The sequence below is a fragment of the Podarcis liolepis genome (genome assembly GCF_965112155.1).
Source record: "Podarcis liolepis genome assembly, chromosome: 11".
In the NCBI taxonomy this organism is placed as follows: domain Eukaryota; kingdom Metazoa; phylum Chordata; class Lepidosauria; order Squamata; family Lacertidae; genus Podarcis; species Podarcis liolepis.
The window spans coordinates 21,407,923-21,433,103 of record NC_139565.1 but is presented as its reverse complement, the minus strand read 5'-3'; positions in this window follow the sequence as shown (position 1 = coordinate 21,433,103).

Sequence of the window (25,181 nt, the reverse complement as noted above, 5' to 3'; positions counted from 1 at the left end):
CCAGTATATTCTAAATACTATTTTTTTGTTGTATGAGCCTCAATTTAAGGTCCAGAGACACCCTTGTAATAGCAGTTGAAACAGGGGATCAAACCTGTGATTTTGGCATTATCATCACCGTGCTCTGACCAACTGAGCTAACTGGTAAGTCCTTTTCACATAGTTTCCAGATTTGCCAGAGAAGTGCTGTTAAGCCTAGCTGCTGATTATGAGGCCCATGCCTCCTCAGCCTCTCGTCTGTCAATGGGCTCTTGTGGGCTGGAGATTGTTTTTCAGTCCCATGAAGTGTATGATCGATAGAGCACTGTTTTGAAGAGAGAGGGAGAGAAAAGAAAGACCAGAACGCAATAAAACGGCATCCTTCTTCCGCGTTAACCACTTATGTCCGATGATGGGGAACTAATGCAGTCCTCCACACAGACACTGCACACTAAACAATCATACGGCACGGAATTGGTTGGGTGTTCTCTGCAGAGGCAGAGCAAAAGAGGAGGATGTCAGGAGCAATAACCCTCTTCCGTATGATTTCAGCGTTGTTAAAGTCGCCACCTGATTCCCGGGGATGCTGTCAGAGTGGAAAGTCACAGTGATCTCAATTTATTAGAAGACCAGCAAGGGCATATGAAAGGCACATTGGGAAGTGTTCCTCTTCTGTAGCTCCCTGACTTCGAATAAAGCATGTTCACCCCCATGCTGAGTTGGTACAGCACTTAACCATCGCTAAGTGCAAAGTTGCGGAAACGGCGGGGTTGTGTGCGTGTGGGAGGGGCCCCGCTTCCTTCATTTTCGCTGCGCTCTCTCTGCAGCTCAGACAATAGCCTTGGCTATTCAGCCGGCTGGCTGTGTGGTCTGCATGCACACTTTGGGCAGGGGCAAGGACATAATGGTGGGTGGGTGGGAGGTCAAAGAAGCATAGCCGGGTGATGCCAAGAATTCTGCCTTTGTGGGAGGCTGCCCAAGAAGATAACTGATGGGAGCATCACTTAGCTGAGTCAGGAGCCAAGGCTCAGAGCTGAGCAATAAAGCAAAATGTACAAATAAGTGGGCAATGATAAAATAAGAGAGTATTATCTTTTTACGACGCAGTGCAACCTGTTATGGTAACGCCCTGGCCAGTGCGTCAAGGCATGCCAGTAATTTATAGTGCATTACCTCATGGGACTGTCACTCCACAAGGGACTGTATTACAGGAGCACAGCATGTACATTTACAAATGGAGTGCCAAAGGGGTGGCTTGAATGATGAAGCACTTACGTCTCGGGGATTCTAAAAAGCTCCAGAGTCAGGTGCTTTTGAGAAAGGCCCTGAAACAGGGCAGCCCAATCAATCTTTCCTTAAATGCTTCACCTCGTAGCGAAGAAACCCACAAATAAAGTCTGCCGCTTTCGAAAATGGCATTGCGAGGGGTAACCTAAAGTAAAAAAGAGAAAACAAACTCTCCAAAAGACAGCACTGTTTATTTATAGTCTTCCTTTTCCAGCCTGAGCCGTTCCAAAGACTTGCAACTAGGAGCAGCAGCAGATTATAATACAAAATATTAAGTGTTTTCAGAAATGGATGTCGTTGATGGGTCTTCAAACTGCTCTGTTTTTGAAATCTAATTAGGCGACTTGGTAGAAGAACAATTAAAGGGAAACTGAGAGAGAATATTCTACACATGCCTCCGCAGCAATCTTGCTTTTGCTATCTTGTCTTGATTGAGCTCTTGTTTTCACCCTAAACCAGGAGAGGTAGACTACCATCCCCCACAAGCCAAGGGAGCAGCAGGTAATATTGTGCCACCTTTGCTCTTCAGATCAATCATGTGAAGAGCAGAGAAGGTGCAATTTCTCTCCTCATCCCAGTGAAACTGGTGCCCTTTCCCCTCTTGGGATGATTGGTCACCTGCAGAAAGGATGCAGTTTTCTTCCCCAATGGGTCACTGGACTGCTCAGACAGGTTGAAATCTTTCATCCATATAAGCCACATACATGATAATGATAATGAAAATGATAATAATAATGAGGTAAAGGACCCATGGATGGTTAAGTCCAGTCAAAGGCGATGATGGGGTGTGACACTCATCTGGCTTTCAGCCCGAGGGAGCTGGCGTTTGCCCACAGATAGCTTTCCAGGTCATGTGGCCAGCATGACTAAACTGCTTCTGGCACAACGGTACACCGTGACGGAAACCAGAGCACATGGAAATGCCATTTGCCTTCCCTCTGCAGCAGTACCTGTTTATCTACTTGCACTGATGTGCTTTCAAACTGCTAGGTTGGCAGAAGCTGGGACAAAGCAATGGGAGCTCACTCCACCACAGGGATTCAAACCGCCAACCTTCTGATCGGCAAGCCCAAGAGGCTCAGTGGCTTAGACCACAGCGCCACCCACATCCCAACCAATAGGTGGGGCTGTTTAATGCCCATAGTTGTTTAGCTCTGCTTCAAGTCTTGCTTGTTCCATTTTGGGGAAATTCCTCAAAAGTGCAGAGCTGTGCTGCTTGGATAATTTGCGACTTGCAAGTAATTAGCAAAGTTTGTTTTTCTAACCAAGCATTAGAGCTCTGCTTTTGATTAATTTGCCTATGTACACAGCAGCAGACTTTACAACCAGAGCTATTTCACTTGCTCCTTAAAGCTGAATGGTGTGTTGAGGGACAGAGGTTGCTTAGACTATTGGGTAGAGGTTCTGCTGATGTCCCACACTTTAACATCATTACTGGACATCTTGAGACCAAATGTGGCTGAGTTTCATACAACAACTTTATCAACCAATGGCAGCCCTGAACAGGAAGTGAGGATGAATTCAGGAGTAGCCAATGGGGTGTTCTCCAAATGTTTTGGACCACAACCAGCCTCTTTACTAATCATTAGCCATGGGGCTGATGGGTGCTAGATAGCCCACAACATATGCACAGTACAAAATTGGCTACCCCTGGAGACTTCCGGGTTAGCGCCATCGGCAATGGCGGAGTTCCTCTGACCGAGAGGAACCCGCTCCGTGAAAATCGGGTCTTGCCGCCGTGGCGAAGGCGGAAACCCTTTAAAAATCCCAGGCGGAGTAAGCCTGGGAATGTGGGATTCGGCTGACACCAGGAGCGCCTCCCCTACCCGCAGGGAAACCTTTTTTCGGGGATCCGAAGCGACGTGGGGTGAGTGGCGCGGTGTTTTGAACCAACTGCTACTTTTACGGAGTGAAGCCGCACAGCCGTTGCTGGAGAGCGCTGACTTTTTCCTGTGGACAATTGGACTCTATACAAGTACCTGTGTGTAGAACGGAAAATTGGATTAAGAAACAAATTGGATTAAGCGGGAAGGTTCTAAACAGGAAGTCCGCCTCCCGTTTTTGTAAATAGATTGAAGCAAAAACTTTGCAAGCTAAAGTCTGGAAAGTCGTATATAAAGGTCTAAATTTCCTTCAGTTATTACCACCAAAACCCCTCTTGGAAGCAGGAGAAAAGGGGGGGGGGATTTTTGACTGTTCAAGCCTGCAGGAGAGAGAGTAAAGAAAGATAAATTTCCACCGTCTCAAAAATGGGAACGGGGTGTCAGAGACAGAAATTTGTGGGGAAGTTCATTGACTGTGAATGGAACGTCTTTTGACAGATAGTTAAAAAAGAGAAACAAATTGATTCCAATGTTGCCTTTTGCATTCAAAAGAAACAAAATATTTGAAAAATGAAAGTAGCTTTCTTTTGTTGGTCCTGCTTTCAAAAGATGGATACAAATAGAAATTGTCTCCTCTAGAGGGAGCTTGTTAAATTGTTGCTGGAGTCGATCTGGGGATTTCACAGCTGTGAAGATTAGGATCGTGAGACCAGACTCTGACCTTGAATAAAAATGTGTTTAGAAGAAGTTTTGGTGCTTGCTTTTTGCAAGACAAGCGCTTTGCTGGAGCAGATGCATGAGAAGATGGATTTGATGACTGTTGCAGTCAAAAACTTTGGACAAACGGCGAATACCCATATAGAAATCATTCAGGAACCAATCCAGGAACTTGTTTTGACAGGGCAAGTGCAAGTGCAGAAGATAATGGAGGAGGTTGCTGTTGAACCTCAAGTAATACAAATGGAGAGACTCGAGGCCTTGCAGGAGCATAAGCCGCTGTTCTTGAAGTTTGAATCTGGAGCGGACCGGGGGGGGGGTCTGGAGTTGTGAGGGCTCTTAATTTTGGAAGGACTTTGAAACATGCTTTTAAATACTTTCTGGATTACAGTTTTGACTGTGGGGAATGGGACTGTGGGGAATGGGCTGATCTGCTGAGGGAAGATGGAGATATTTTTGGATTGGAGTCCTCCCGAGACCTACCCCCCAATGAGAAAGGAAAGAAATTAAGAAAAAGATCAACAGAAGACAAAGTAAAGTGCAGGTATAAACAAGAAGAAGATCTGCAGAAGGGACATGGAAAAGACTTAAGAGCCTCGGATATAAGATCACCAGGTTGATGGACTAGATGGAATGGACAAGAAGGACTGACAAAACCTGAGACCAGGAAGAAGAGACGTTGGATGAAGATTGGAAGAAAGTTTTTTAAAAAAATTATTTTGAGAATTAGTGTAAAATTAATGAGTATTAGGAAAAATGTTGGAATGAAACTATTTGGCTTTAGTAGAAATGATATAAGGAGTCATGTACAAATAAGTATTAAGTTTTAAGTTTTAAGGTTTTTTATGGTAAGATAAGGTTAATAAATTAAGGTAAATTGAATGACAGAATATAGTGAAAGATGGAAAGGATTTGCTGAGTTAATTAATAGGTTAGATCGTTAAGATAAATTATATAACAAAATTTGAGAAAGATGGAAAGAATTTGCTGAAACAATTAATTAAATTAGAATACAAAAAGGGAGGTGTGAGGAGGTCGATGAAACAAGTAAATGAAAGATAAAGATATGGAACATTGGATGTGTGTTTTAATGTTATTGTTTTTTTTTGCTGTATTGTTGTATTGTTTTTTATGTTTTTCCTTTTATGTATTGTAATGTATGTCTTGTTAAATCTTTTGTTGTTTTCTTTTCTTCTTTTTCTGTAATTCTTAAACTATTAATAAATATCATTAAAAAAACAAAAAACAAAATTGGCTACCCCTGATAAAAATTCTCCTACGATGTGCAATGATCTCTGGCAGGCAATTAAGCCCCAATTGGAAGTAATGACTCTCCGGCAGTTTTATGTACATTTATTTTACGAAAAGACACACCCAGAGCCTGGCATCTTGCCTGCTCACATTTACGTTTGTTGGTCAGTCTGAAATTTTGCCCCTCCCACAGCAGGAAGGATGCCAAACTCCCACCTTTTCTCTCTTGCCCTTCCGTTGCCTTCTGATTTTATCCAAACGCTTGGGTTGGGGACTGAGAGGCTGACCTCCCCCCTCCTCCTTGACCCAAACTCAGACCTCTGCTTATCTGCTGATTACCTAGCAACGCTCTGGCTACCTTCCAACTCTTCCTCTCCTTGAGAGCTAATAGAGTCTTCTCCGGACTCCGATTCTGACTTCTCCAATTCTGACAGCCAGTTCTCATCTGCAGAGTTCAATCTTGTTCATTTAGTTCAATCTCTAACTACCTCATCCCCTGCGCTCTGGGGGGCCACGTTCCTGACACAATGGAAGCAACTGGCATGGGAGTGGGTACCAAATAGTCCCACTCTTACAGTTTTTATTTGTTTTGGCTGCTGCTGTGTTATCAGTGTTGATCCTAGTCCACACATTCAAGCATAAATCAGCCTGGGAACCAACAGATTCCCCAGGAACAAACGTAAATAAAAGGTATGATTATGATCTATAAAAATAATTGTCTGGAATTGTCCCGACAAAGGCTACCAGACTGAATCAAGATGCAGCTCTTGTTCCCTTCCTGTGTCTGCAAGGCTCCTTCATTTTTTAACACTAGGATGTTTTTGTCTCTGCAGCCTTACCCAAAGATTTATTTTATTTCATGTATTCCTAAAACCATACCGTAGGTGAGAAGTATTTAAAGTGATGGAGAGGCAAATAAAAACGATGGGCAGAGCAATGACATGTGGGGCTGGAGAAGAGGGGAGAAAATCAAAAGTGGAGAAACAGCCAGAACAAAAGTGTTGTTGGACTCATGCTGGCAAGGTGGACATTCTGGAATTTCCCCTCCCATTGGTTTCAGTGGGAGCGAAAATAAGTATGGCAGCTTCAGGGCTGTGTGAGCACGTGCGTGCACATACACACCACACACACACACACACACACACACACACACACACACACACACGTGTGCACACACAAACACAATTCGCGCGCGCGCACACACACACACACCAACATGAGTCTTTGGCCTCTAACTGTGGCAAAATATTTCAGGTGGGTTGGTTGGTTGAAGATATGCAAAATGCATTGGTCTCAGTAGATAAACTTCTGGGCGACTGGAGCGCCCCTCCCCAATTTGGTGTTTTCTTGTTGTTTTAAAAGCAGCACATCTGCTTAGAAATGGAAGGCAACCAGACACAGCACTTAATTAGATGAAAGCAGCTAGCAGGACTGAGTGACTCCCCCCCTCTCCCCCTTGAGTTTAGGGCCTCACACTTATTATTTTTTCCTCTCCAGTAATGGATTGAGAAAACAGGATTGCATTTAATTATCCTGTGATCCCAGGTGGTCTTCATTCTTCCATGCCTGTTAGCCACTGTATACTCAAGAGCCGCCAAACTGAAAGCATTGCAAATGCTTCTGTGGAACCTCTTTTATGTTGGGAGACAATGGCAAGCGCAGCTAAACATCCCCATATGTCCTTAACGCTGCTTACCACTTAGTTTTGAAGGTTAGGGTCCTGCTCTGAACAATAGCTGGGCAGCTTGATTTGGGCTTGTTCGCAGATCACACACATAATACAGTGGTACCTTGGGTTAAGAACTTAATTCGTTCTGGAGGTCCGTTCTTAACCTGAAACTGTTCTTAACCTGAGGTACCACTTTAGCTAATGGGGCCTCTTGCTGCCGCCACCAGACGATTTCTGTTCTCATCCTGAAGTAAAGTTCTTAACTTGAGGTACTATTTCTGGGTTAGCGGAGTCTGTAACCTGAAGCGTCTATAACCCGAGGTACCACTATGTTCTAACTGAGGGGAGAGTAACTTCCAGCCTTCAGACATGACTAATCTGCCGATGATGGGTCCTCATTTTCCCAGCTTGCCAAACTTTCAGCTTGCCAAACTTTTGTAACAGTTTGCAATCTTTTTAAAGTCCTCATGAAAACCCGCCAGCATTTTAGTGTGCAGTTCTCTCAGTATATACGGTTTTTTTTTGCAATATAATGCATTCTTGCATTTTATTTTCACCAATATATGCATTTTGATGCACAATTTCCCTCAATATGTGCATTTTTATATATTTTTTATCTAATAAAATTTATATTCCACTTCATCGTAAAAGAAAAAGCATCAAAGAGGTTTACAAAAGGAATAAATCCTTGAACGGAAAGGTTTTTAGCAGGAGCCAGCCGAAAAGACTGCAGTTAAAGTGCTTGCCTGAGGTCAATAGCCTGGGAGATCCATCCTTTGCTTGGCTTGCAAATTTCAAAGGATAGCTGTGTTTTGGTTCACAAATTGTTTTGGGAAGTGCAAATTAAGGACCTGAACTAAATTCCTCCCTTCCCTAGCCATGGCCCTCCTTTTTAAAATCACAGTGAAGTAGCCACATTTGCTACTTTCTCCATTGTTAACCCCATTGCTTTTCTAGCTTCCTAAATGTAGGTTCTTGTACAAACTGAGCCTAAGCTTTTGTCCTTTGATTTCTTCTCTCTTGTTATTAGCAAGTGCCATCAATAACTTGTCTCTTGGAAAACAAGCATTCCCATATTGTCACCTCGGAGAGACAATGACAGATACCTTGGAGGGGAAGCGAGCAAAAAATAAAATAAAACCTTTTACACTCACTGCAATACGAGGTCTAATGCAACTAACCTGATCTAATTCTGGACTGCAGAAAACTCCTCTATAGAGTGTAATTTAGTATTTAATAGTGGATTTGTAAAGATTAGAGGAGGAATCCAATCCCCTTGGGAGCTGTTACTGCTTCCGTCGGAGTTGTGCTGAATGTTTCATTTTCTGTCCATTTGATTGGAAATGTAAATCTTCTCACATTTCAGGAAACCGGTAGCTCTGCAAGATACACAAGTTGGCAGTTTATGGCTTCAATCTATGCCTTGCTGTCTTGAAGGAAAGATGCAGTAAAAATGAAATTAAGGCAAACAGATAAATGCCAAATTCCTATGATGGTTCATCTTGTAATTATCACATCTGCTACTGCAAAGCCGCTAGAAGGGAAAAAAAAGGGGGGGGAAAGAAAGGTGCTGGGATCCTGCTATGTTCCAAAACAGCTCTCACAATGAAGAGGAGCAGGGCAGTAAAGGACAATTGCTAATGAGTTTTCTTCTTCTTCAAAAAAAGGGAAGCTTAACCTTCTATCTCACCAGCTCTTGGTTGCGGCCTCCTTTTATTGCTGCTTCAGTTCAGATTTTCATTTCAACCCCTTGAATTTCCTTTCGTCCCTGATGCTGCCTGATAGCACATGGGAACAAATTTGTCATTTGTGTGAATAAAGAGAGGTCAGGTTGATTGGTGAGAAGACAGAATGAGAGCGACGCACAGGCACACACTCACAACGCACAGACAGAGAGGAAAACAATTCCAGAGGCCTTGGCCTCAGAGGAGCATCTGTTAGTGTCACTGATGGACTTTTGCCTTTTCATTTATTTCTGTCTTTAAACTGCTCCAAGCTTATCTGTAAAGCGGCGCTGCCTGTCGGAAGCTGGGCCCTCAGAGTCATAGCTATGGACATGTGAATTTGTGTGCTTCTCTGACCCCGCCTCCTCCTTAGAGGTCAGCGCCATTGCCTTAGTAGCAGCTAAGGATGATTTCGCAGGGTCGCTCGCCTCCTTGCCCTTGCATCCATCATCATTGAGGACATTGTCAGGGGTGAAGCGAGGCCAAGACTGCTCTCTGTGCCCAAACCTGCCCTATGATTGCCAAGATGGAATGGTTCGGCTGGGTGTAGAGTAAATGCAGAATGAAAAGAATGGAGGAATATTGGAGACGTATTCTCAAAACATCCTAACTGCCCCCTCTCCACTCCCTGATCACATACCCTCCAAAATTACTCAGATGAAAATAGGGACATTTCTGACTCCCTGCAACTGACTCTCATTTTTTTGTTCCCCCCTGCAGAACATTTCCACCACTGCTACACCTATGGAACACAGAACACACACACCCTCCACTGTCCTTAGAAGACCCCCTAATCCATGGGTAGGCAAACTAAGGCCTGGGGGTCAGATCCGGCCCAATCGCCTTCTCAATCCGACCCGCGGATGGTCCGGGAATTAGCATGTTTTTACATGAGTAGAATGTGTCCTTTTATTTAAAATGCATCTCTGGGTTACTTGTGGCACATAGGAATTCATTCTTTTTTCCCCTCTCCAAAATACAGTGGTACCTCGGGTTACCCTTCAGGTTACATACACTTCAGGTTACGGACTCCACTAACCCAGAAAGAGTGCTTCAGGTTAAGAACTTTGCTTCAGGATGAGAACAGAAATTGTGCTCTTGGCGGCGCAGCGGCAGCAGGAGGCCCCATTAGCTAAAGTGGTGCTTCAGGTTAAGAACAGTTTCAGGTTAAGTACGGACCTCTGGAACAAATTAAGCACTTAACCCGAGGTACCACTGTATAGTCCATCCCCGCACAAGGTCTGAAGTACAGTGGACCGGCCCCCTGCTGAAAAAGTTTGCTGACCCCTGCCCTAATCCCTATTTTATTTCATTCTTTGGTAGATTTACAAAAAGAAAAACACACACCAATAAACATTTATTTTTTTTAAAAAAGGGACAAGATTAGATGCGGATGCACAAAGGTTTTTTTTTTTTAAATCAAGACTCTGCTCCCCCTTTCTTGCCACCCAGGGCAGCCCTGGCTTCTGCCTGCCTCTCCTCCTCCTTGCCAGCTGTCCTACTGGGCTGGAGGTGCCCAAGGGAGGAAGGCTGGTAGTGGTGACCATAGAGAGGCAACAGGATGCTGCCCAGGAACTTCCAAAATTGGAAGAATGGCAGACTAAGATGATGGAATGTGCAGAATTGGCAAAGCTGACGGGGAAGATCCGAAATCAGCGCGACAAACTGTTTGAAAAGGACTGGAGTAAATTTATACAATACATGAAAGAAAACTGTAAACATTTGAAAATGTTTGTAGGTTTGAGTTGAAATATTTTGTCATGTTAATATTGGGAGCTGGTTTACATTTAATGAGGTAAATTTTATTAAGAAAGAAAGAAGGTAAATAAGTGGTTATAGAAATGCTAAGATGTAAGTGATTATTTATGAAAGCCAGAGAGAGGGACGGGGGGAAGTCGAAGCTCAGTTTGAGCATTGTTTTTTGGTTGTGAGATTATGTAATGGAATGTGATTATGGTAAAATGTAAACACAATAAAAATTATTATTAAAAAAGAGGGGGGGGCAACAGGATGCTGCCTCCCAACCACAGCTGCAGCCACCTCACAGGACAAAAACTGACTCCGACTCATCCCCAAGATCAGTGGTGCTGGCGTTGGCGGGAGAAATGGGGACATTACAGGATCAAAATAGGAAGCTGGGCTTCCATAATTCCAAGACTGTCCCTGGAAAATAGGGACACATGGAGGGTATGTAATCATGAAATATTATGGACTTTTAACCTGGGCATGCCCTCTTTTGGGGAGCCAGCATGCCAATCTGGGCAGAATTTTGCATTTTTTATGGATTGTCTGGGTTTTGGAGGTTTTAAAATTTATGATTATTATTTTTTGTGTGGGACATGCGCATGCTCAGAAGGTGCTGTGTCCTGTAACAGGAAGCGCCGCATCGGGCAGCCTTGCACAGCGCTAGACCCCTCGTCTTCTGGAATGGATTATGTTCAAAACCTGTGGTACCATTGTATACATACAATATCAATATCCTACATTCCTCGGGACACGGTCATATAATGTCTGAATTTATTTAGTTCCAGTAACTTAACAATTCACATTAACTGCCAGGTTTCTGTGTTCATTGTGTTTAAAATACAGTTGTAGGCTTATTTTTGCCTTACATTTTTTTAAAAAAATATGTGTGCCGGTTTACCTATTTTTTTGAAGCATATGGCATGATTCACCAACTTGTCTACAGGCCTAATCCCTTTTGAACCTTTGCAAACTGCACTTTGCATTTATCCTGGTCCGTTTCCTTTGAATGAGGCATGTTTATGACCTTTTCCTCTGGGTTTATTTTTTATCATATATTACAAATGTCACCTTAATGAATACAAGGCTGATGTTATTACTGGTTTTTATGCTCAGGAAGGATTAGGGAGTGGGTAATTTTGGCTCAGGAACGACCCCATGAAAGTAGGTAGGAAATCTCCCTCCGCAAACTTCTGGGATGCCTTTTCATTTTGCCCATTCACTTCAGCCCATTCACTTCTCCCATCCCATGTCCATTTGGTTAACTGACAGTAAGGTAAAGGTAAAGGGACCGCTGACCATTAGATCCAGTCATGACTAACTCTGGGGTTGCGGCGCTCATCTCGCTTTATTGGCCGAGGGAGCTGGCGTACAGCTTCCGGGTCATTAGCATGACTAAGCCGCTTCTGGCGAACCAGAGCAGCGCACGGAAACGTCGTTTACCTTCCCGCCGGAGCGGTACCTATTTATCTACTTGCACTTTGACGTGCCTTTGAACTGCTAGGTTGGCAGGAGCAGGGACCGAGCAACGGGAGCTCACCCCGTTGCAGGGATTCGAACCGCCGACCTTCCGATTGGCAAGTCCTAGGCTCTGTGGTTTAAACCACAGCGCCACCTGCGTAGCCGCTCATTATTACCCAAGCACGCCTCATGATCCTTCCCCTCTGCATGATGAAGTCCAGTCGTGTGTGATTTACCTCATGCTTCAGCCCAGAGGTGGGGAATATTTGGCCTCGGGACCTAATTTGACCCCAAGGCCATTTCTTACAAAGAACAGCACCCACTCAGTGTGACATCAGGTGTGGCATAGGTAAGGATGTGACCACAAAGGGACAACTGGGACTGTAAAGGAACAATTGGGAACATAAAGCGAGCTCCTGATTGCTCCTTTGCAAGCGGGGCTCATTGATCAGCTGGTCAGCATGGACAGCAAACCCCACTGGCATCCACTGCCAGCTCTAGTCCCTAGTGCAGCCAAGAAGGTTCACTGTCAGAAAATCAAAACTTCGAAAGGGCTCCCTGTAGCTATCGATAACATCATTGGTGGTTCCAGTGAGCCCTTTTAATTGGTGTACCTGCCCTCACAATGCCCAGCGGGTGCTAAAGATTTTTGTTTAAAAGGAAATAAAAAGGAATGGGTTTTGTTTAACACAGGCATAGGCAAACTCGGCCCTCCAGCAGTTTTGGGACTACAGCTCCCATCATCCCTGACCACTGGTCCTGTTAGCTAGGGATGATGGGAGTTGTAGTCCCAAAACATCTGGAGGGCTGAGTTTGCCTGTGCCTAGTTTAACACATTTATTTTTGTCCTTGAACTTTTAATGAAAAATTCTAAAGCCACATCTCAAGAGACTAGAGATTTGGCTGGAAGATGAAACCAGATGAAATTAGGAAGGGTGTGCTCCCCTCTCCTGCCCTCACACCCCATGGGCTTGGAAAGGAGTAAAACTATTTCCCCTACAACTGGGAAACTAATTTCAGAACTAATCTGAATTTCCCAATTGTTTTCCTGGGTGTGACTTTTGAAAACATCTCCTATGCAAATGGAAGGCGATAGCAATTACCATGAATATGCATAAGTGCTGCTTTCAAAGGCAGCAACCTCTGGTTGTGGTGGTGGGTGGCTGTGTGTAAAAGACCATCTCCTATAGGCGGATTCTTGGGGCAAGAGGGTTCCCTTTGTGTGTGTGTTTTCCCCAGGAGTTTCCAGTGGATTGACCTTCAAGGCAGGCTAAGAAGCAGATGGGTTTTTTGGGGGGTGTTTGCATGTCTAATGACAACATTTGAAGCAAGTATTGGAAGCCCCCAAAGCAATTTAACGTTAGTGGCTTCTTTAATTCCCCCCATCTTTGTTTATAGTTACTGGATCCAATATAAAAAATAAAATGTCTGGATCCAGTGTAGTAAACAAGGAAGTGAAGAATACAAAATGAAGATGGATCTTTTGGCTTCCTAGGAAAAAACAGCAACCAACCAGCCTGTAAATTATTTCTAGTTTCTGCCACTGTGCTAAGATAAAAGTAGGAGCAGTAAGGCACTCAACCAGTTATAGAAATCTTGGTGGTTTCTTGGCTTGAGAAGCCTCAACGTAAGAAGCCGGATGGCTTTGGGACTTATTACCATTCTTTAATTTTGTGACGAGCCATTTGATTAAAGGGTCAAAAGAGTGCCTCGAGGGGAACTGACAGTAGCACAAAGTTTGACAGTTTGACATCAATTCTCATTGCAGCCACTCTGACGTCAAAGTCACAGCTCTTGTCTGAACATAACTCATAATGATGTGTCCTTTAAATGTAGCAAGTGAATGATGGCAATCAGATTTGGAAATTAAACTGATGGTACAGTTGATTGAAAAATAATTACCATCATGGGAACCATGTATATGCAGGAAATTCAGGCACTTAGATTGGCCTAACATTTTCTATTTTTGCCCAGAGATGTGATATATTTACAGCCTGCTCTTATCTTTCCTTGCATCTTTCCTTAGTGGCACTTATATCGGCGTGAATAATTTCTGGCCCTCCAGGTGTTGTTTGATTCTCAAGTTTCATCATACTCAGCCAGTCCGGCCTAAAGTCAGGGATGATGGGATCTGTAGATTATCTTGGAGGGTCACAGGTTCTCCATCCACTGACCTGCATAATCTGAAATCCCTAAGTGACCTCACTGATTCTTAGCCTTTCTCAGCTGCTTCATGGGTTGGGTCTCACAGGTAACTTTCCTTGTGAAGGGAATGTGTGTGTCAGTTTCTGGGAATTCCATGTATATCTCAGATTCCCAGATGCAGGAGGCAAACAACAAGAGATGCCAGTATCTATCTTGTGAGTTTGCATTTGGTTGGCTACTGTTTGAGATAGAGAGTGGGAAGACCTCCCTCTGATCCATCAGGACAATTGTCATATCCTTATATTGTATGCAGAGTGAATGTCTGATGGACAGGTGGATGTGGGTTGGGGAAAATGGTCACGTGGGCCAACTTAGATGCCATGATGGGCCAAGACTGGCCACAGGCCAGAGGTTCTACATCTCTGCCATAAAAATCCATTTAATTTTTTTTCATGATTTGGAAAGGTTGTAGCTCACCACTGCCTGGAAACCTTTGAGATGAGGATTGAGCTGAGTGATGGTGAACCAGTATCTTCATATGTGTCTGAAACCTAAAGGAGAATTTGTAGAAATCACTGGGTTTTAATTTTTTTAAAGTTATTTTAGTCTCTCTGGACTGGCATGCCTAAAAAACTGCCATCCTCACTTGTCTGAAACACATGGCACACATTCTCTAAGTCCACCTTTATGTGGAATTGCTATTGCTTTGAGTTTAACGAGCAGAGTTTGCTAAACATTGAAGTGCCGAGTAGCTCGATGCTGTTCCATTTGACCCACATGTTGTCCTTTCCCCCCAGAATTTAATTTCCAAATGATCTTTAGAATTGTGGGGAAGGATGATCGGAATCAACATGTAAACATGATGGCATTTGCTGTACATTTGTATAATCAGAATTTAAAGAGCACAGCCTATGCTGCTCCTTCGCCTGCTAGACACAATCGATGAGAGGAAGAACAGATGGATTTGCTTTGCTTTGTTTTCTTGTATTTTTATCTAAATTGAGCCTTACCTTATGTGAAGGGAGGGGAGGAGAAAAGGTTGCGCAGCCTACAGTCTAAAAGCTACCCCTTTCCTCTCAATAAAGTGATAAACATGAGCCAGATGAGAGGTGAGTACAGGAAGCACAACAAGAAGATGCAAATCCTCTGGGCGCATTTTTAAGACACATGCTAAGAATAAACCTCATTCTACTCCTTGGCTAGGGGTGCTGCTTCCATCATTTCATGGCCCTGAAGGTGCCCCTGCTACTTTCACCTACTAAATACTTTTTCTTTAAACTGGTATAAAAGATGCCAAATTTGACTAAGTGTCATCAGTTACCTTCCACAATACTGAAGACAGGTTGAATGTTGCGTCAAGTTAATGAGCCAAATACAACAATGGTTGTGTGATTTTACCATGGCCTGCCCAGATTCTGGTTTTTCAATGTGGGGTGATATTTCATCACCTATGTGTTGTCTTTGACTAATAAACTCTACAGCAGTCTTGCACATAATGCTAAGCCAAGGCAAATGCATGGGTTCCTAGAGAGAAGATCACAATCACTTTATTCTTCTTCTAGCCTTGCTGCTGCAGTGCTGTGCGCTATGCCATGGTTTGGCTAAGCCCGTTGTCCAACCTGGCTCCCCGAAGGGCGGTATATAAATCTAATACATAATAATAATAATGTGGAAGAATCCGTGACCAGAAAGAAGAGGAGTTTCAAGAGGACTGGAGGAAATTTAAGGACTATTTAAACAAATATTGTAATATAAAAAATTAGAAATCACTTGAAAGAAACAAATAGGCCTAGGATTAAACTAAGTTATAATTAAATAAATGGGATTTAGAATATTAAGAAATGTGAATAAGATGGACTATAATTGGTAGTTGTTTTAGTTTAATAATGATATTGGAAAGCTGTTACCTTCAACTACAAGGAAACTCAGAAGGGAGGGACTAGAGGAAGTCAACCAAGATGTTCAAAAGGTTGGATTTGTAAAGAATTAAGTTTGTTGTTATTGTTTATCTGTTTTTTTTCTTTTTTCCTTTTCCTTTCCCCCTTTTTCCGTTCATTGATGTATTTTTCTTCCCCTCCCTGTTTTTGTGTATCATTCTGCTTTGTGGTTTTTGTTATCATTGTGGAAAATCTAATATATTTTTAATAATAATAATAATAATAATAATAATAATAATAATAATAATAATAAATATAAATGGCAGAGGGCTATTGTGCTCGTGTGCTTCTCGTGGGCTTCCCAGAGGCATCTGGCTGGCCACTGTGGCAACAGAATGCTGGACCAGGTGAGATGCTCCAGCTCTTCTTCTGCTGACCTAAAGCATTCCCACCGTGCCTGCAGCGTAACGTGTCATGCAGCTGTCTGTGACTTATGGAGATGATTTGCACAATTCCTCTCCCTTTCTTTGAGGGGAAAGGATTGAACAAATTATCTGCACATATGGCCGCACCGCACATTATTACTTTGTAAGCATCGTGTGATCGTTCAGGCCTCGCCACCGTGTCTACGGAAGAGCTATTTTAAGAGAGAATATAAACTGGGCCATAATACTTTCAGTCAGCCACTAAGCCACATGACTACTTGCCAGATGTCTGTTGGACTTACAGCAGGCACAGACAATGTAGCATCCATCAGATGTTGTTGGACTTCAGCTCCCATGAGAACCAACCAGCACGGCTAATGGTCAGGGATGATGCTAGTGGTAGTCTTACAACTTACTAAAGGCACCACACCACCACCACTGATTTACATGGCATGTTTGAAGCCTTCTTTCAAAACCAACACCAGCCCTCACTGGTCTACGGAGAAGAAGAAGAAGAAGAGTTTGGATTTGATATCCCGCCTTTCACTCCCTTTAAGGAGTCTCAAAGCGGCTAACATTCCCCTTTCCCTTCCTCCCGCACAACAAACACTCTGTGAGGTGAGTGGGACTGAGAGACTTCAAGGAAGTGTGACTGGCCCAAGGTCACCCAGCAGCTGCATGTGGAGGAGCGGAGACGCGAACCCGGTTCCCCAGATTACAAGACTACCGCTCTCAACCACTACACCACACTGGCACAATGGACTCAAAGCTTCATGTGAAGATTGTAATTGTCCTGATAGCCTTTCATTATATGGCCGCACATTATAAATGGTAGTGAATATGTTTTCTATACAGGTTCAGCCACAAGTTCAACCCAGTTAAAATAAAAACCCATCTCCAGTTAAAATAATTCAGGTAGCAAGGGATATGAAAGACCTCTGCCTGAGACCTTGGAGACGTGCTGCTAGTCAGTGTAAATAATACTGACTCCGAAGGAAAGAAAAATAGTATGCCCTTGTGTAATGCAGCTTTCCCCTTCAATGGAGAAACAAGTGCTTACTTATGTTGAACTGGGATAATGCTGAGGTAATTCAGTTTTATTCTGTGTTGTTTCCATGTATATACAAGTATTTGGCCGTGCATTCTAAATAGCAGCTAGCTCATGATGTGTTAATATTTTTCACTGACTGCTTGCTGTTCCTGCTCTGTGTCTGTTTGCACTGGCTTGGCCTCTTCTACATGCCTCCATGAAAGCCATTTTGTGTTATGGCACACCCCCATAGCAGCCATTTTGTGAACGGCACCCACAACACTTTCTCAAATCAGTGGTATGGTTCTTGGCCCAAATCGGTTGGTGACCCCTAGTTTAATGGTTGCCTGATGTGACTGCATTGGAGAAAAAGATTACTATACCATACCGTACTTATATTTTCAAGCAATTTCAGAGCCCCCCACAAAAAAGAGAGATATTTGAGCACAGTATCTTCTGCCACAGTACCTGCTGAATGTAATAATAATAATAATAATAATAATAATAATAATAATAATAATATTTATACCCTGCCCATCTATCTGGGCCTCCCCAGCCACTCTGGGCAGCCTCCAACACACATAAAAATAATAATAAAACATCAAACATTAATAGTAACAAACTGATCCAATATAAAAAGTCACAATAACTTTAAAATAAACAACTTATATCAAATAAAGCAATGCTTAATAATCCATTCAAATCCAATAGTAAACAGTAAAATTAGACATCAGCAAACAGTAATTAAACAGTTTGCACAAACAGTCAGTTACAATAAAGAATTACTTAACTCATTCGAAAAGCAAGGTACCACTGTATTGTCTAGTACAGTGGTACCTCAAGTTACAAATGCTTCAGGTTACAAACTCTGCTAACCTGGAAGAGTTACCTCGAGTTGAGAACTTTGCCCCAAGATGAGAATGGAAATCGTGTGCCGGTGGCGTAGCGGCAGCAAGAGGCCCCATTAGCGAAAGCACACCTCTAGTTAAGAACAGTTTCAGGTTAAGAACGGACCTCTGGAACGAATTAAGTTCGTAACTGGAGGTACCACTGTATTTAAATAGTTTTAAGGCACTGATGTTCCTAGATGTCTATAATATTGCATAAGCTGGCTATGCTAAGAGCAACTCCCATGGAATCGGAGGTATAACTGGAGAATACCCTGAATACAAATAATCTCCTTTGCTTTCAAATATTGGACTTCTACAACACGCTACATGTCAAGAGCTCTGTGGTTAGATTGTTGAAGGGCACCCAATTGTTGGTTGGATGTACATTAACTTCAGAAAGTTGGCTTTATATCCAGCAGATAGCGTGAAGTGTTTCATGAGTAAAAATGCATTCCTGTATTTGTTGTTGTTGATAATGATGAAGCAATGTGGTTCAGCTGAATGACTACAGATATTAAAGTCTGTACAGTGGTACCTCGGGTTACATACGCTTCAGGTTACATACACTTCAGGTTACACACTCCGCTAACCCAGAAATAGTGCTTCAGGTTAAGAACTTTGCTTCAGGATAAGAACAGAAATTGGGCTCCGGCGGCATGGCAGCAGCAGGAGGCCCCATTAGCTAAAGTGGTGCTTCAGCTTAAGAACAGTTTCAGGTTAAGAACAGACCTCCGGAATGAATTAAGTACTTAACCCGAGGTACCACTGTAATGTGAATTCTGACTAAGGCCTTGGGTTTGTTTTCTGGCAAATTTATAAACTTCCATGTTTGACAGTGCAAACTGTAACATCTCTACTCAGCAGTAAGCATGATAGAGTTTAATTGGACTCAGTCCTGGCTAAGCGTGCATAGGATTTCAGCTTGAATATCTTACGTTGTAACCATATCCCAATTTCTCTGAGGCTCAGCGCTGTCGGACTCAATGAAGCTTTCTTTCCTGTGTGGTGAGGAAGTCTTACCCTGAAATTCCTTAAAGAAACCCAGTCCACAGCTACCTGCCGGAAATCTTCCAATTTAAAAAGGGCTTGCATCAAGTGTCCCGGAACAAAGCATCCATAGTCGATAGGCATATTTAGAGCAGGCTTCTGATTTTTGATGCTGAGATGCTGCAGACTCCATCATCTGTCACAGTAGCTGAGTCATGACAATAAAATCTCCCCACAAAGGAAGCAATTTCAAGAGGATAAGCCGGAGCAGTTTATTATGTTCTAAGGCTCCCTTTCCTGCGCTTGTTTCTGAAGCCTAATGAGCATGCTGGCTGCAGGGTATGCCCTCATGGCCACCTGCGCTACTGTTCAAAGATTAATGGAATCAAGTGATGCAGTACAAATGCCATGACCGAACCTTATGCTTTCACTCAACACAGTGTCATTTAGCCTCGGAAAATATAAACAAGAAAGAGGAAATAGAACAACCGTGTGCAATTTCCCTCGCTACGTTTCTTTACCCTGGCTTCGTAAGAGCAGTTCAAATCCAGCACTATATTTTACAAATATCCAAAGATGTGACATTTTAATTTATTTATTTTTTTAAAAAAAGAAAGTAAAAATGATTGCATACTGAGTTTATCATGATTGGGAAATTCGCATGCAGCCATTCTTACTGTTTGGTTTTGGCAAACTGAATAGTCGCATTGGACAGCGTCCAATGTATATAAAAGCATAATAAAACATTAAACATCAAGAAACCTCCCTATACAGGGCTGCCTTCAGATGTCTTCTAAAGGTTATATAGTTACTTATCTCCTTGGCTCTGGAGCAGCATAACTCCATACCCTCCAACATGTCTCTGATGAAAATAGGGACTTACTAAGGAAAAGTGGGACATTCTGGGATCAAATCAGAAACTGGGATGGCTTCTGTAAATCGCGGACTGTCCCTAGAAAATATGGACACTTGGAAGGTCTGTCATTGGTATGAACAACTTGCCTAAAGTGGAAGGGCTCTGTCTTCTCTCCTTCTGCTTTTTCTTAATTGCAGTTTTGGATTGTGACCCCCACCTACATTTATGTATTTCACAAAAATGTATATACCACTTGATTGTAAACAACAATGCAATTTGGCCTTACATCTGCCTGTAGACCTCTGTTGCCTCATTGGAACCAGAATTTCTGCCTGGCTCTGTCTCTCCACTTGCCTCTTGTTCAGCTCCTTTCCATGCCCAAGCAAAAACTGAACCCCAGTTGCATCCTCTCTTGGATGCAAGGGTCTGAAACCAACAACGCTTTCAATACTTGAACTGAATTCAAAGTCACATTGGCTTGTTTACATATGTGAAGTTAAATGGTTTTCACATGTGCTGTGAATATTGTAGAAGGTCTCTGTGTGAAGGATGAGGCAGCCAAATCCCTTGAAATAGCTTGCACCTAAAGTATTTCCTCAAGAATTTGTGTAGGGTTGTGCTTTCATTCTCCATCCTTGCTAGCTGCTACTGAATCAATGCCCCTTTCTATGATGTTAAGCTGAAGACTCAATGCTAGATCTTCCATGAGTAGGCTAAAGAATCATACCCATCAACTGTCCTGGAAAAAATGAGACATCCCGTTTTTTCCTGTGAGAGTACAATATCCATTTGGGGTGCCTTGCTCTCTCATGATTTCAGGCTGATTTTCTTGCCTCAGAAAAAAACAGTTTTGGGGGGTTTGCAAGCTTGTGCGTCACCCCAAAGCATCCATTTGGGGGCATTGTACCTGAAAAAGCATTTTTTCTGGGTCCGCGATCTCTCGCAGGTCATGTGACTCATGCAGGAATTCTGACCTGGAAGATGGTGTCCTGGATTTGGGCCACGTCATGTTGCAGGGTATGAAGATCTATAGATCAGATAAATTTTGTATAAGATACCACACCCTGCAATAACAGTATTGAGAAATTTCATGGGTGATTAGGTCATTTAAAATAGAATCCTATGCACATTTAAACAAACATACACTAATTTTTAATGTTGCTTACGCCTGAGCAACTGTGCACAGAAGTGAAGAATTAGAGATCATACATTACTTTAATAAAATCCAGTGATTTTCCATAAGTGTCTAATAATGAAAGTCAAAACTCCCTTGCCGATGTCTAAATTCTGCTGAGGCCTCCGTGTGAGTTTTTCCACAGGCATCACATTGGCTGCTTTGAGAACAGAATGCTGGACAATATGGGCCATTGGCTTGATCCAGTGGGCTCCTTTTTAAAAAAAAGACAAATATTTTATCAAATTTCCACAAATTTCACATAAGCGTTCTAATATATAATATTTTTTTCTTTTGTTTTGCCGACTTCCCATCCCATTTTCTGTGGTGTGTTTTTTTAATTCCACCCCCTTGCTCCACCCTAACTTCCCTCTTTTATAACCATATTACAATAATCTCTGATTCTTTCTGTTGCTCATAGTTCAAATCCTGCTCGTGAATTCATCATATCATAATATTTCTTTAAATAGTCCAAAAAAGGCCATTCTTCCATAAAGCAGTCATCCTTAAGTTCTCTTCTTATAGCTGTTAACTTTGCTGATTCAGCATAGTTCATCGCTTTACTTATCCATTCTACTTCTTCATGGGAACTTCTTCATCTTTCCATTTCTGTGCATAAAGAATCCTAGCTGCTGTAGTTACCTACATGAATGACTTAACCATTTTTTTTTTGGAACTTCTGTTCCTATAATCCCTAGAAGAAAACCCACTGGACTTTTCCTGTGCTGTTACGAGTTTCTAATGCTACAAGACGGTTAAGGGGAGGAGAGGATTCATCGTACAAAAATATTTAAATGTTTAATGCATTTGAGCATACTTTGTGTTCCACAGCTCTTTGTCCTTAGTTAACTTCTTTGCCCTTGGGTTGCAACAATGATTTTGAAGCAGCCAAAAGCATCTGCAAGGTTCTATGAGGCATGACAACTTCCTTCTAATTTTACTCGCTGGCTTAGCTGATTATATGTTAGGGGTGTGAATGAATTGTCAGGGCAGGTTTGGGTGGGTGGAGTAAATCATGAGTGTGTGAAATTCATTTTTACGAATGTGTCCTGATCTCTTTCCAGGTCTGTGTCACTGTTCATCCTGTTTGGCAGTTTCACTTTACCACTCAGCACTGTATCCTAATGGCTAATCACTGCTTCCCATGCATGTTTATTGACCTTTACAGCCTTTTTTTGCCTCTTGGCAGATTTTGGTTCAGAACAAGCTGTGAGGACATGCTTACAGTTTTTTTTTTTAAAAAATAATTCAGTTCCCACAACATAACAATAAAAAGAAGACATCAGCATGATAATCTTACATAATCCACAATTCAATTAGAACAGACAGTCCGGGAAAAATTCAGACCAACTACCTTCGCATTAAAGAAGGGAAACAGATTGATTTGGTTTTACTTATGATCATATCCACATTTGGTCACAGCAGTGCTGTGAAGTAGAAATGGACAAATTTGGTGTGGTTTGGTCTTTCACGTTTAATTTCTTTTAGTTTTTTGTTTTTCCAGTCTTACATTCAGGCTGCCACATTTCAACATCAGTTGGCATTTTAAAGAAAACCCTCACAAAAATCCACCATCATTTTGCCTAATATACACACAATGCGTTTTTATGTGCAATTTCATCCAGAATCTCCATCTCTACACATTTTCTGGTTGGAGAACTGCATCAGTAAATTCAGAGGATCATGGATTTTGAAGGGTACTCATGCTTTGTCTTTTGTATTGTCTCAGGAAGCGCAAATTAGATCGATTCGCATTAAAGCACGACCCACACAGAATTTCTCTTGCATTCCTAGTGTGAGGTACATTAGGCTAAGACTGAGAAAGTGTCTTGCCTAAAGCCAAAGAGGGAGCTTTGTGGCTGATAAGGAATTCGAACACAGGTAAGCACAGCAAAAACCCATTAGCATTTCCCTGAAATATTTGCTCCCCTTTCGTAAATTTCAGGTGCCATGTCTTTTCTCATAAATGTATGGAGAACAGTTGGAAAAGATGCAGGAGAAATTTTCTGCACATCGCTGGTTTATTAAGCATTACTAATGACTACAGCATTTCAGAGTCAGGGATGTATATATTTTTTCACCACTGAGAGACACCGATATATGCATCTGGTTTAGCACACAGGCTTACTAAGCCTGAGCTAATCACCAGTTTTCTTGTGCTTCTTTAAATTTTTCTTGCCTGTTTCCTGCCTTACTCTATTCTTTATGTTTGCACTTGTAAATGTAGCTAGATAACCACCCTAAAGGCACAATCCCATCATAGACACAAACATAAATAATTCCCTGCTGCCATAATGTGTCAGTCTGTTACTTGTTCTCCAATAAACCTCTTCTGGCACCCCCTGGAAACTCAGGTGATGTCCCTGTTGATACACTTTCAGAGACCTTTTTGTGTAAACACAAACCGCAAGCACCTGAAATCATTAATCAAGTTGTGAATAAGCTGGGAGAACAAAACAAAAAAGCCTGGAAATCAGCTAATGAACATCAGTTTCATTCAATGCACGAGAATATCGAAAAAGCACTTAAAGACTCACAGTGTGTCAAAACAATGACAAAACAAACCTTTGAATACTTTTACACAGGCTCCTTTTCAATAGCGGGAGATGCATTGTTAATGGCTACGATCTATTGAACAATTTTCAGGCTGAGGGAAAGAATTCTTTTTCGAGCAGCCCATTTAACAAAGCAAATATTTGGTCTCTGACATAATTGCCATGAGAGGGGGCATTTCCAGTGTTAAGAAAGGAGGTTTTAAGAACAAGCAAGCGCAGAGAGTAAGTTACCTTGATGTTTTGCAATTTTCACGTAGTCCAATGTGAAAGATAAACATATTTCTTCAGGCAAGCCAAGTCTAAGCTTCTCTTTTAAAGAGGAGAGGATCAAAGCAATAAGCTGACCCAGGGAAAATAAAAATAGAAAATGGGCATTGGGATCCTATGGTCATGCTACGCTGCATTTCTGGGCTGGTTGATTCTGCTCTTGTCACAGAGCCATCTGTTTTGCACTCCAGGAAAGCAGAGGAGCTCTGCTGGAAGAAACAGTGGCAACCACACAGAGGAACAGCTGTTCCTTCTACCAGTGACAGCTGCTCCTCGTGCCACACTTGTGGTGTGCATGGGAGGGGGTGGGGAGCATTGTTGCCTTTTATTGCCAGTATGAGTAGCCCCGACAAATGTAGAAATGGCAATGAATAATCGGTAGCAGCTGCAGCAATCTCATTAAGACTTAGTCAGTGAGTACAAGTAAGGAAGAGTGTCATCATCTAAGCACTTTTCCACCCTGCATGCCTTAGCCTTGTTCCCCACACACCATTGTCATTGTCATTGATGACTGTGTTTGGAATTTAGTCTGCGGGGGCTGAGACTGTAGTTGTTGCAATGATACAATATTCACCCATTGGTTGTAGGGAGCTGCTCTGAACCATGTTTTCCCCACTGCCATGTACCCCAGCTGTGATCCAGCAAAGAGATAAGCAGTGGAGCAGAGTACCTGGGGTTCACCAACATGGCTTGGTGTCCCTTGATATTCACTAATGGGACTCACCTCCATTGGTGGTGGTTTGTAACCAACCATACACCATTTCCTGAAATCTACAGCCATATCCCAGGGCAGGCCACAGGAGGAACTGGGGGTTGAACCTGGAATGTTTTGCAAAGCATGGATTATTTTACTTTTTGTGGACTGGCGGGATTCAGATGAGTGGTGGGAGGCACCAACTGAAGAAGAAGGCTCAGTGCCAGGGGATTGGTGGTGGGACGATGATGCATGGCCAGAGAGAAAAGATAGGGAGGAAGGGGTGTTGGAAGCTGAAGTTTTAACAGGGTTTAGTGAGCAGAAAGAGGCTGTGTCTAGGGTTGCCATATTTCAAACAATGAAAATCCGGACAGAAAGGTTGTTGAGCTTTTTTCTTTTTCTTTTCAAAATCACACCTAAAAATATATATATATATGCCGTTTTTGAGCTGCTTTTTATGGAAAGACAGCAAAAACAGCACTGCCGACATGGGTTGCTATATGTCTGGACAGCTGGATTTCGGATATGTCCTGGAAATCCCGGACATATGGCAACCCTAGCTGTGCCAGAGATCAGTACGGAACCAGAGACAGAAGAGGAGGAGCACCAAGAGGCAGAGATGAGTCA